Here is a 12,728-nt window from a genome sequence, read left to right on the forward strand (position 1 = left end):
TTAAAATTGTAATAAAAATTTCTCTTCTCTAGAAATTGTTGCATAATTTACCTCATTCCAGCCTTATCTTGACTTTCCAAGTATTTATTATTTATAGTCATTATGTATGTTAAACTATTTCTTGATGTTGTTAATGAAGCTATGAAACCTTTGCATATATTCACATTTCCTATACAATTGTTATGAAATTGCTGAGAAACACATTCATGTTTTTACATTTTTTCTCCCATTCTTTCAGTATTCCTGTGGCCGGGTTCCCATCGTATCAGCACCAGTGCATGTTTCCAGAAGTTTTGGATTCTCAAGTTGTAAAAAGTTACTACAGAAAATGCAAATAAAGAGCTGGGGTTTTAGTTTGCTGGTAGAGCGCTTGCCTAGCACATGTGAGGTACTGGGTTCAATCCTTAGCCCCACATAAAATAAATGGATAAAATAAAGGCATTGTGTGTATCTACAACTAAAAATTTTTTTTAAAAAAGAAATAAAATGCAAATAAAAGCAGTACTAGGCAGAATTAGCAAGAAGGAGGTTGAAGACAGAGTCAAAAACTATTGAGACTTAGTGCTCATTCTGGACATTCTGATGAACTCATGCTATTATAAATGTGGACTTTTCACCAATTTGCCTTTAATATTGAGAACTGGCCTGAATGGAGTATCATATGTTAAGATACTATGTTAAAAAGTTAGAAGAAAATAAATGATCATCACAAGTCCATTGTTCCCAAAATTTTGAGAAACCTAGAAATAAGAAAATGGTGTTTTAAAATTCAAGAACTGTCTTCCTATCAAAATGATTTTTAAGCTATATCTGCCTATCATTTTATCATATAAATTTGAACTTAGAATTTAAAATTTTGGGAAGGAAGCAAATAGAAGTGTTAAAACATGACTTTGGAAAAACCTCATAATTTGGGACTTGGGAGATAGCTCAGTTGGTAGAGTGCTTGCCTTGCGTGCACAAGGTCCTGGGTTTGATCCCACCACTACAAAAAAAAAAAAAAGAAGAAAAAGAAAATTTATAATTGGATTTTTATGGTTTTAAGCTTGTGCATAATTAGTCTTCTTCATTTAACATATGCATATAGTATTAAAATTTGTATTATAAATTATAATAGCAACAATGTAAAATTATTTTTATTCCAGTTTAGTAAATAATGTGTATTGCATAAAGGAACAAAACCATGAAAATCAATGTCAATTGATTAAGTCTACCCCATTCAAAACATCTTAAATGTACTAGGAGTTAACATTCACTATGGGCTAAAAATTTTACATCTATCATTTTACATATTTATCATTGTAGTTTAAGCCTCACAATGATTCAATGAGGTAAATATACATCATATTTTAACAGATGTTTAGAGTGTCTGTCACTTTTTAACGGGTTTCAAAGAAGTTAAATAATTTGGCCAAGTTCAAATATCTGGAAAAGCAAGGAATTCAGCCCAATTCAATTTAAATTCTAAAGTTTATGATCTTTATAATTTACCATGTCATCTTCTGCCACAGTTGAGGGTCATCAGAAATGAGAAAGATGTTATAATTTACCCACAAAGCCCTCATTACATAACTTGGATTACTGCATATACAGCTAGAAAAAAATAAGATTTTTTTTTCAGTTCTTACTACCAAAATATTAAAACAATTTTACTTACAGTAAGTAAAAATGATATCATGATTATTTTCTTTTGATTATTTCTCTCCAAATTTAAAATTACTTCTAAGTTGTTTCAAATTTTTCCTTTGGTACAAATAAATCTAATGATTTAATTTAAAAAAAAAAATTTAAGTAAATTTAATTAATTAAAACAATTTTTCAAAGCAACATTGATGAATAAATTAGTATAAAGTGATAGTTGGATTTCACCTAACAAAACATATTTCCCCTTTAAAAAAAAACTTGAGAAATGCATACATAATAAACATTATTTTCATTGTTCAAAGTGAATCCACTTCCCGTTTATACCTTACTTTTATAACCTCTGATGAACAAGGAGAGCAGGCAAACGTTCTGCAAAGACGGATCCAATGTGGTGATTTTCAGGAATGAAGCAGAGGCTCTGCTGCTTAGACATATATGTTTTATTAATTTCCATGTTCCTTCATTAAAATCTATGATTCCCATGTCAGGCACTTCTGCATGAGAAAGAGATGGCTGTTTATAATCTCACTCTCTTGCAGGAAAATATATTCAATCTTTGGTTCCCTGATTGAAAACAAAACAAAACACATCTAAAAAAAAAAAAAAAAAAAAGAAGAAAGAAGAAAGAAAAAAGACCTCAAACATTTTTCTTTTTTGTTTGTTTTGGTTTTTTAGTACCAAGATTGAACTCAGGGGCACTTAACCATTGAGCCACGTCACCAGTCCTTTCTATTTTTTATTTTGAGACACGGTTTCCATAAATTGCTGAGACTGGCCATGAACTTGCAATCCTACATTGGCCTCCCCAGCTACTGGGATTACAGGCTTGTGCCACCATGAAGGTCACTTCAAATGTTTTTATGAATTCTTCATGATTCAACTCCATGCTTGTTATGACTGGGATAAAATAAGCATTCCTGTCAGTACAAAATTTGGATGAAACTTATGTCTAAACTAGCCCATTTTTTGCCTTATTTTCAACTGGACTAGACCGCAGAAATATGGAACAGTAAAATGTGCTAGGACACCAGCAGCAGAAGACCTGATGTGAACTTGAATTCTAAACATGCTTTCTGGTGTTATCTACAACGTTGGGGTAATAATACCTACAGAGAGAGGGAAATATTATAACACAAAAAATAATTCTTGGCACTCAATAGCTGATGAAAGTCATTAGTTACTTTCACCTAAAAAATATGAAATCTTTCAATAAAATAAAGCATTATAGAATATGGTACTGCAAGTCCATTTAAATAAGACATCATGGAAATCTAGTTTTTTATGCAAAGCATTATACTAACCAGGAAGTAAAACCGAAAGTAATTTTTAATCAAAGTATCTGTTTTATTATTTGTTCTGACTTACTACTGTAATTCTAATTACTAATAAAATTTTCAGCATGTGTTCAATATTCTTTCTATAGTGCCCTCTCCAGTAGTATTTTAAAACTCTTTAGAATACAGCTGTGTGGCTTAAACCTCAATCACAATTTGGGTAATTTCATTCTGTATTTATAAAATCAAGGATGTCTCTTAAGAAAACAATTTGCACTTCCAGAGAGAGAGAAGTACTATGCTAGCTTGGTATCACTGTCAAATAAGTAAAACCACTGGGGAAGGAAAAGAATAAGAGCTTTTCCAGGATAACTTCTCTCTTACTCATAAGAACTTAATCAGAACTTGCAATTAATTTTTGAAATTGTTCTATATCTATCTCAATGTTTGAAGCTTTGTTTTCTGCCTAGGGGCCCATCAGTAAACCCACACATCTCCCTGTTAGTGAAGCAGCTGGTTTTTAAATGTCTGTCTTGTAGTTCTTATTTACAATCCTAATCACATCATTGATTTCAGCAATCTTTCAGTAAGAGTGGTTATTAATGCTGTCAAAAGCAAAAACTAGTATTCAGTATGTTGTTTCTTACTTTTTTTAATAAAAATGAGTGATTAAGATGAAGCCCAATAATGTGACTCTAGAGGGCTCTGGGTGATTAGCAGTTTCCCATTGTTGAGTAAGCAACACAGAAAAGGCACTACCCACTTAAAATTGCACATGCCTCCAAAAAATACACCCACTCTAGAAGCCACAGATGGTTAAATGAAAAGCTCTTCATAATTCAGAGGTAACTAGATTTTTGTATTTTTCCAATTCAAAACATAGATATCATATCAACGTTTTTTCTGATTGATTTTTTTTCTCTGTAACTTATGAAAGCCTGTAGGATCTATTTTGTCTACTAAGACAAAAAGAAAAAAAAAACACTTAGGTGCATTGACTTTTTATTAACCCAAATGTGTCTCTAATATACTAAAAATAAAACAATATTCTAAAAAAAGATAGGGTAAAACAAATATGAAGAGGTTAGAGACATTTTGGTGAAATAAGATTTCTCAATTTCCAAAGCAATGGAAGAAAAGGGTAAGATGAGATAATGCATTATGATTTTCAGAAAAAGAGGTCATGAGGCAATAAAGATTGTCATACTGAATCAGATCTATTTATTTGCATTCTGAAAGATGATGTGGGACAGCAGAAGTTTTAAAAAATCTATTTGCTACCAAAAGACATAATATGTAAAGCAGTGGGCAAGAAGAATGTATGTTCCATTTTCATTATACACCCACTCCCAAATCCCAGGGAGAAAGATATATATGTATATACACATACATACATACACACACATATATATATGTATATACACATACATACATAAATATATGTATGTATATACATACATTCAAATCAGTATTAAACAATATGTATCAAACTATATATATATTTTTTTTAATCAGTATCAAAAGCCATTGCCTTATTTTAAAATATTCTCTTATTGATCAATTTCTTTTATAGAAAGGAGGAGAATATAGTATCTGCCCTGAAACAGTATTATTAGAAAATGATATCCTGAGCATTAGGATGTATAATTCATGTTGCTTTCATTTGCTTGGGCTATTGTAAAAATCCATAAATCATTTTCTTGTTCATGTATTGCTTAAGTGCAATTTGTCATTTTGCATTAGAGGGCTGCTTCAGCTCATTCAGTGCTTTTAATTCACTGTTTAGAGTTTAACAAAATGCTGGCCCTGTCTGATAACTAAAAAGACACTGAAATGTGAAGCCACACCAATATCAGCCAGGTTAAACAAAATGAAGAGGCATATTTCTACTCTGAGTATCAAGATAATGGTGCTTAGTGGAATATCTAGTATTCTCAGTTCCAAGAACAAGGACTGGTTTATTCTCTGTTCAGTTCAAAACATTACACCACAGTAACTAGAAATACTTGAGTACTTACAATAGCATAAGCTATAAATCTTTTGCAGAATTTCCAGTCAGTATTCACTGTTTACTAAAGATAAACAAAAAATAAAAGTGTCCATGGCACTAGTTCCAAAGCCTGGCTTTCCTACTTCTTAAGTTAGGTCAGATTACCACAAAGAAACAGATTTCATGGTTACCACAAAACATGCAAGCAGTCTGGGTCCTTTGCCTTGAACTTTGGGCTGTGCTTACTGGAAATGACAAGTGACAGAAACCACCTTGCTCAATCCTGGTCCAGTCTGGCATCTGAAACACTACTTACTGATAAATCATTATTTCTTTTAATTCTTTTTTTTTTTTAAGATATTTTCTCTCAAATCTCCTAGCACATTGCGATAATAAGAGGATTTAGAAACAAATTGCTTTTGCATTAACTTAAGTCAACGCAAACACTCATTTATCCAAAGGCGGGTTAACAAACTGGTTTCTCTCCAGCCCTTTCCAGCAAAGGCTAGGGAAGAAAACAACCGCTTTGAAACCTGTTTCAAAGTTTGTAAAACGCACTTCAAGGATTCTTAGCGACCCAATTATTTCTGTTGCACTTAGAGCGCAATGAAAAGACAAATGTGCGTTATCGCTATCACATATAAACCAAGACTTATGAACCCAGAAGTTTATAATCTCCCTCCAATGATAAAACCTTCCCCTCTGTTCAGGGATGCAGTTCCTCCTAGCTCAGACAGCTGGCGCTCCTGGGGCTTGGAGAGGGACTGAGGGTGGATTATGTACACTAAATTTGCTTTTCCCTTCCCACTCCAGTTATGGGGAGCCCAAGAACGCAGAATATACCTGACACTCTTCAGCTCAGAGATCGTCAACCTCGTCACCTAGGCTGCTGCACGTGTAATCATGACCTCGCTAAATTCTGGGGTCCACGGAAGAGAGAGTGAAAAAGCAAAAGGGAGTGGGGGGATCTGCCTAATTGCCACAGCAAGCTAGAAAGTAAACCTGTCAGTTTAAAAGGCATTTTAAGAAGGCAATTTTAAAGTGTTGCTTTGTTTCTTGGGTGGAGTTATTTTAATGGTTCCAGGGTAAAGAGGCAGAAAGCTATTAATGCCAAAGTCCAAATGTTGGCTCCAAACAAAATGATCTTGCAATTGTCCTTGGAAGGAGTCGCCTCGCGAAGGGCGGAGGGCCGGGCGCGGTTCTATTCTGCCCAGAACACCCCATCGTCACCCCTCTGGTCCCGGGTCGGCGCCGCGGAGACTAGAAGTCATGGAGGATAGATCTCTGGAGGACCCAGGCCTGGCGTCGCTAGCGCGGACACCGGCCTTGTTGACCCAAGAAATTCGGTAGAGCCCCCAACAGGCGAGCCCTGCAGAACCAGGGCTCCAAAGCAGAATTATCTGGCTTGCCCTACGCCGCTTTTGCCGCTAGGAGGCGCTTGTAACCCACGTTTGCGGAGAGAGTTCCCATTCAAACACATCTGCTACCAAAAAAAAAAAAAAAAAAAAAAATGCAGCTCAAGTGTTACAGTGGATGTAGTGATTATTTACAGGGAAATCTGGCCATCTCTCCACGTTCTCAGCTCCACCTCTGGAACCTCTCTGGCTTTCAGCAAACGCCTAAGTCTGCTTAAACTTCAAATACATTTCGGAAGCAGAAAACCTATCTCCCCAATTCTGGATCTGCATTGTCATTCAGCCGCATGCCTCTCACACGTAAACACGCGCGCACACGCGCGCGCGCACACACATGTGTTTCCATACGTACAAATGAACACATTAGAAAATTACCATCATTTTTACTAGGCTCCTGGATTCTGATGAGTCAGCTTGAAGAGCTCAAAACATTTCATTTCAACCCTGCAGATCTGAAGAAACAGAAAAGGGGGAAGGGGTGATAAGTAGAGATAGAATACCGTATTAATATTCAGATACACTATAATTTCCTTTTCATTGATCCACAGGTCCTTTTATACAGTGCCGCTCCATTCCGGCCGCAGACGTGATGCTAAAATCATTTTAACTGCAGCGGTTTTCGCTTGGCTTTGGCCAGTCGTCAATTTACTGCAGCTGGAAAAGAATTAGCCATTTTTGCTGGCATCCTTTCCTTCTAACCGTTCAAAAGCAGGACCCATCTCCCTGAAAGAGCCAACTGGAGGGGGGAGGGGAGCGGGGCGGCAGCAGGAACTCGCGGGACTCGGGAGGATGCCTCTACAAGCACGCCCGTGGACACTCCCGCTCTTTAACTCCCTGCCTGGAGAAAATGGCAACATACCTCGGGGTCGGAAACGACTCACCATTTCCCGCAGATTGTGGTGGTGTTACTCTTGGGTCATTCATTAGCAGAAAGCCGCTAGGGAATCTTCCCATCCTGTGGCAGGAGAAGGAAACTGAACAGGGGCTGCTTTGGTGAATAAACAACCCATTCCCTGTGAGCAACCCGTTAATGAATATAAAATATATTTGTATATCTTTCCTTGGAGAATTGGCATTCAATCCACTCTCCAGCATTGAAGAGTTCGCGCTGTATTTTAACTTCACAAGAACTGGGTGTGCGGATGCGCCGCGTTGCCCCGAGCCTCGGGAGTGGGCACTCAGAGCTGGTCAAGCGACTCCTTCGGAACTCAGGGGAGGATGGGCTGGGGCTTACATAGAACCGAGCACAGGGCCAGGGAGGATGAAGGCGAGCACCGTGACGTGCAAACGTGTTTGCAGATACCCGCAGCGGTGCACACTCGAGGCCCCGCGTGTGTACCGCACCAGCTCACCGCCCTGCCCGCCTACGCAGCAGCCCCGCGATCACACCGGAGAGCTGATCCCAGGCAGGGCAAAAATTGGTACCCGGTCCAGCATGGGGCGGGGAGAGATCTCCAATGTCAAAAGAGGGGAAAAAAAAAATAGGGCAGAAAATAGCCCGCGCTCCCGGTCTCTGCGTGGCACTTGGCCAGAGCAGGCGCAGGGATATCGTAAGAACCTTGCAGCGCCGGGTGGTGCTCTGAACCTTGCCCAGGAGCCAGGCGTTTGGATGGCGGACTCGTAGTCAGTAGCTCAAATGAAACCCTTCAGTCTTTAATCAATGCACTTTCGGCTCAAATCCATGCCCCCAAATAAATTAATCTATTTGGTAAAAATTTTGTGGATATGCATTTAGGGAGGCAAGAAGCACGTCTAACGCGGAAGCACGTCTATAGAAGCTGTCATTCCAAAATCCCTCCGCTTTTTAGGACCCACCTCCGTACCCCATTCCAACCTTTCGTTCCTTTCCACAGGATCGCTTCAGACCCTCAGGTTTAGATCGACACATGCTACATAATATTCACTCTTTAAACGTCCTGCCAGTCTCTGCTACAGTCCCTTAATTGGGCAACCCCTGAAAATTAGTGGCCCTTGTGCAACTTTTTCCTTCTCGGTGATTTTTTCCATGATCAGTAGTAACAGGGAAAATACCTTAAAGGAAAAAGAATGTTAGCATCATTGGAAATCCCGCTCCTCGGAGATAACACCGCAGCTGTTGCTATTATGTTTTCGCATTTGCTGATGCAAACAGGGGAACCTCTCTACTCCCTTCCCATTACCTGCGCCTGGGGACTGGGGAACTTTCCGCGGCAGAGTCCCCAGCCAGCGCCTCGGGACCTGCCGGGCTGTTCTCGCTCACACTCACACTCAACCGAGCAGCCCGGGCGCGGGTTGTGTCCCGCCCGGACTGGCTGCCGAGTGACGTGCCTATTTGACGGCCGGTTTGACCAATAAGCACTTGCTCAGTGGGTGGTACTCCTCGACCATTGGTTGGCAGAATGAGGGCGCTGCGCAAAAACAGAGAAGCCGAGCGCTCGGAGCTCAGAAACTGCCAGCCGAGATCACAGGCTTTGAGGCTGAAGCTGGAGGAAGGAAGGACTGAAAGAAAAGAGACAGGTTAGAGGCAAAGAGCCTTGGGAAGGAAACAGCAGAAAAGAAAACTGCTCATTATATTTACGGAGAGGCAAGTGACGGTGGAGATGAGGACAGAGGGAGAGAAGACTGTGAAAGCCAGAAAATACAAATAGAGCGAAAGAGGGGGAAAAAAAATGTCAAGAAGAACATCCAGCCGGAGAAATGAAGAAATGAAAGTTTTATGCTGCAGAGCCGTTCTGTGTTTTTCCGGCACAAAATTTTCTCGCTGTTTTTAAGCTCTCCTGCATTAGCCAGTCGTTGATATTAAGAGGCATGTTTAGCGGTGCCAGCAGCATCTCTTTCCTTCTCCTCTTCCTCTTCATCTTCCTCCTCCTCCTCTTTTTCCTCCTCCTCATTCTCCTCCCATCAGCAAGAAGACAAACCGAGGACAGTCTTGAAATATCGAAATTTCCTCCTTGGGATTTGCCAGCGCCGCGTTGCGCCAAGACTGTCGGAATAAAGGACGCTGACTATTGTATTATCATTATTTATTAATTGGTTAGTAGGAAGATTACAGATGAGGAAAGGGGACGTCTGTCACCCTTCCTGCGCTAAGATTGAAAAATTAGACTGGATTGGGGGAAGCTTTAAAATGAAGCAAAAAGAACAAGATTTTTAAAAACCGAAAGCCACAGGAACCCCCCACGTAACACACTTTTATTTGTATTTTCTTTTTGAGATTTTTTTTTTTTCGTGGTGGTGGGGGAGGTGATTGGGTGGCTGACTAGCTACTGGGAAGCTGCTTCCTTTCCTTTTGGAGATGATTGTGCTATTATTCTTTGCCTTGCTCTGGATGGTGGAAGGAGTCTTTTCCCAGCTTCACTACACCGTACAGGAGGAGCAGGAACATGGCACTTTCGTGGGGAATATCGCTGAAGATCTGGGCTTGGACATTACAAAACTTTCAGCTCGCGGGTTTCAGACGGTGGCCAACTCACGGACCCCTTACTTAGACCTCAACCTGGAGACTGGGGTGCTGTACGTGAATGAGAAGATCGACCGCGAGCAAATCTGCAAGCAGAGTCCCTCCTGCGTCCTGCACCTGGAGGTCTTCCTGGAGAACCCCCTGGAGCTGTTCCGGGTGGAGATTGAGGTGCTGGACATAAATGACAATCCTCCCTCTTTCCCGGAGCCAGACCTGACTGTGGAAATCTCTGAGAGCGCCACGCCGGGCACCCGCTTCCCTTTGGAGAGCGCATTCGACCCAGACGTGGGCACCAACTCCTTGCGCGACTACGAGATCACCCCCAACAGCTACTTCTCCCTGGACGTGCAGACTCAGGGAGATGGCAACAGATTCGCTGAGCTGGTGCTAGAGAAGCCACTGGACCGAGAGCAGCAAGCGGTGCACCGCTACGTGCTGACCGCTGTGGACGGGGGAGGAGGAGGGGGAGGAGGAGAAGGAGGGGGAGGCGCCGGGGGAGCAGGCCTGCCCCCCCAGCAGCAGCGCACCGGCACGGCCCTACTCACCATCCGAGTGCTAGATTCCAACGACAATGTGCCCGCTTTCGACCAACCCGTCTACACTGTGTCCCTACCAGAGAACTCGCCCCCGGCACGCTAGTGATCCAGCTCAATGCCACGGACCCCGACGAGGGCCAGAACGGTGAGGTCGTGTACTCCTTCAGCAGCCACATTTCTCCAGGGCTCGGGAGCTCTTCGGACTCTCGCCGCGCACCGGCCGGCTAGAGGTGAGCGGTGAACTGGACTATGAAGAGAGCCCCGTGTACCAGGTATATGTACAAGCCAAGGACCTGGGCCCCAACGCGGTGCCTGCGCACTGCAAGGTGCTGGTGCGAGTGCTGGATGCTAACGACAACGCGCCGGAGATCAGCTTCAGCACCGTGAAGGAGGCGGTGAGCGAGGGCGCGGCGCCAGGCACAGTGGTAGCTCTGTTCAGCGTGACCGACCGCGACTCCGAGGAGAATGGGCAGGTGCAGTGCGAGCTGCTGGGGGACGTGCCCTTCCGCCTCAAGTCTTCCTTCAAAAATTACTATACCATCGTGACCGAGGCCCCCTGGACCGAGAGGCAGGAGACTCCTACACCCTTACGGTGGTGGCCCGGGACCGGGGCGAGCCGGCGCTCTCCACCAGTAAGTCCATCAGGTCCAAGTGTCGGATGTGAACGACAACGCACCGCGCTTCAGCCAGCCGGTCTACGACGTGTATGTGACCGAAAACAACGTGCCAGGCGCCTACATCTACGCGGTGAGCGCCACTGACCGCGACGAGGGGGCCAATGCCCAGCTAGCCTACTCTATCCTCGAGTGTCAGATCCAGGGCATGAGCGTCTTCACCTACGTGTCCATCAACTCCGAGAATGGCTACTTGTATGCTCTGCGATCTTTCGACTATGAGCAGCTTAAGGACTTCAGCTTTCAGGTAGAAGCCCGGGACGCGGGCAGCCCCCAGGCGCTGGCGGGCAACGCCACCGTCAACATCCTCATAGTGGATCAGAACGACAACGCCCCTGCCATCGTGGCGCCCCTACCGGGGCGCAACGGGACTCCAGCCCGCGAGGTGCTGCCCCGCTCGGCGGAGCCGGGTTTACCTGCTCACTCGCGTGGCGGCGGTGGACGCGGACGACGGCGAGAACGCCCCGCCTCACCTATAGCATCGTGCGGGGCAACGAAATGAAACCTCTTCCGCATGGACTGGCGCACCGGGGAGCTACGCACAGCGCGCCGGGTTCCAACCAAGCGCGACCCCCAGCGGCCTTATGAGCTGGTGATCGAGGTACGCGACCACGGGCAGCCGCCCCTGTCCTCCACTGCCACCCTGGTGGTTCAGCTCGTGGATGGCGCGGTGGAACCCCAGGGCGGGGGCGGGGGCGTAGGCGGCGGGTCCGGGGAGCATCAGCGCCCCAGCCGCTCCGGCAGCGGAGAAACGTCGCTAGACCTCACCCTCATCCTCATCATCGCACTGGGTTCGGTGTCCTTCATTTTCCTGCTGGCCATGATCGTGCTGGCTGTACGTTGCCAAAAAGAGAAAAAGCTCAACATTCTACACGTGTCTGGCCAGCGACTGCTGCCTCTGCTGCTGCTGCTGCGGCGGCGGGGGTTCCACCTGCTGTGGCCGCCAAGCCCGGGCACGCAAGAAGAAACTCAGCAAGTCGGACATAATGCTGGTGCAGAGCTCCAATGTTCCAAGTAACCCAGCCCAGGTGCCCCGTGGAGGAATCCGGAGCCTTTGGCTCCCACCACCACAACCAGAATTACTGCTACCAGGTTCTGCCTGACCCCAGAGTCCGCTAAGACCGACCTGATGTTCCTTAAGCCTTGCAGCCCTTCTCGGAGTACGGACACTGAGCACAATCCTTGTGGGGCCATCGTCACCGGTTACACCGACCAGCAACCAGACATCATCTCCAATGGAAGCATTTTGTCCAACGAGGTAAGGCTGAAGCGAAAGGACCACCATCTCTCATCTCCTCCATCCGAAAGCCTCCTCTAGCCCGGGCCCCTGTATCTCTGGTGCACTATGTATTTATTTTTCGGATATTAGCTTATTTGTATCGTTGTGGGAGTCGTGGATGTGGGGTTACCTCCTCCCACCCCCTTCGTGTGTAACCCAACTTTCGCGTTGTTCCTAATTCTCTGCGCTCCACCCCTCCACATTTATTTTCATTCCTCCCTCTTGGTGCTTTGCCACCTTGAAACTCCCCTCCCTCTCTTTCCCATGTTTCCTTAAGATCTTAACCCTCTGTCGGCCCCTTCCCTTCTTGGAAACCTGGGGATGTTAGGGGAACTGCGCGAAGGGAGAGGAAAATGTGGGGGAGGGGCTTGCTAGCACTGGCAAAGGTCTTTTTCTCTTCGCATCTGTCCCAGACGTTAATAAAGTTGATTCTATTTTGCTCTGTTTATCGCTGCTTTCAGTCGCGTGTACAAGTAA

At 44.3% G+C, this 12,728-nt stretch overlaps 1 long non-coding RNA gene and 1 pseudogene across 3 annotated transcripts in view; one reads left to right on the plus strand and one right to left on the minus strand.

Moving 5' to 3' along the window:
- Positions 1-2,030: 2,030 nt before the first annotated feature.
- LOC306669918 lies at positions 2,031-8,556 on the minus strand. 2 transcript variants are annotated; one of them, XR_013766240.1, is made up of 4 exons: positions 8,483-8,556; positions 7,205-7,278; positions 6,699-6,775; positions 2,031-2,138 (listed from the first exon to the last, which is right to left on the minus strand). It is a non-coding gene; the product is annotated as an uncharacterized lncRNA (long non-coding RNA). The 2 variants fall into 2 exon arrangements; XR_013766241.1 differs by lacking the exon at positions 8,483-8,556 and having other exon boundaries at positions 7,205-7,437.
- Positions 8,557-9,100: 544 nt separating this feature from the next.
- The window catches only part of LOC306669916 (protocadherin-10-like), a 59,885-nt pseudogene continuing 56,257 nt past the window's right edge, over positions 9,101-12,728 (plus strand). The window contains exon 1 of the transcript XR_013766747.1: positions 9,101-12,230. The product of XR_013766747.1 is annotated as a protocadherin-10-like (transcript). The remainder of the gene's footprint in view (positions 12,231-12,728) is intronic.

The sequence above is a fragment of the Sciurus vulgaris genome (genome assembly GCF_902686455.1).
Source record: "Sciurus vulgaris genome assembly, chromosome: 9".
Classification (NCBI taxonomy): Eukaryota; Metazoa; Chordata; class Mammalia; order Rodentia; family Sciuridae; genus Sciurus; species Sciurus vulgaris.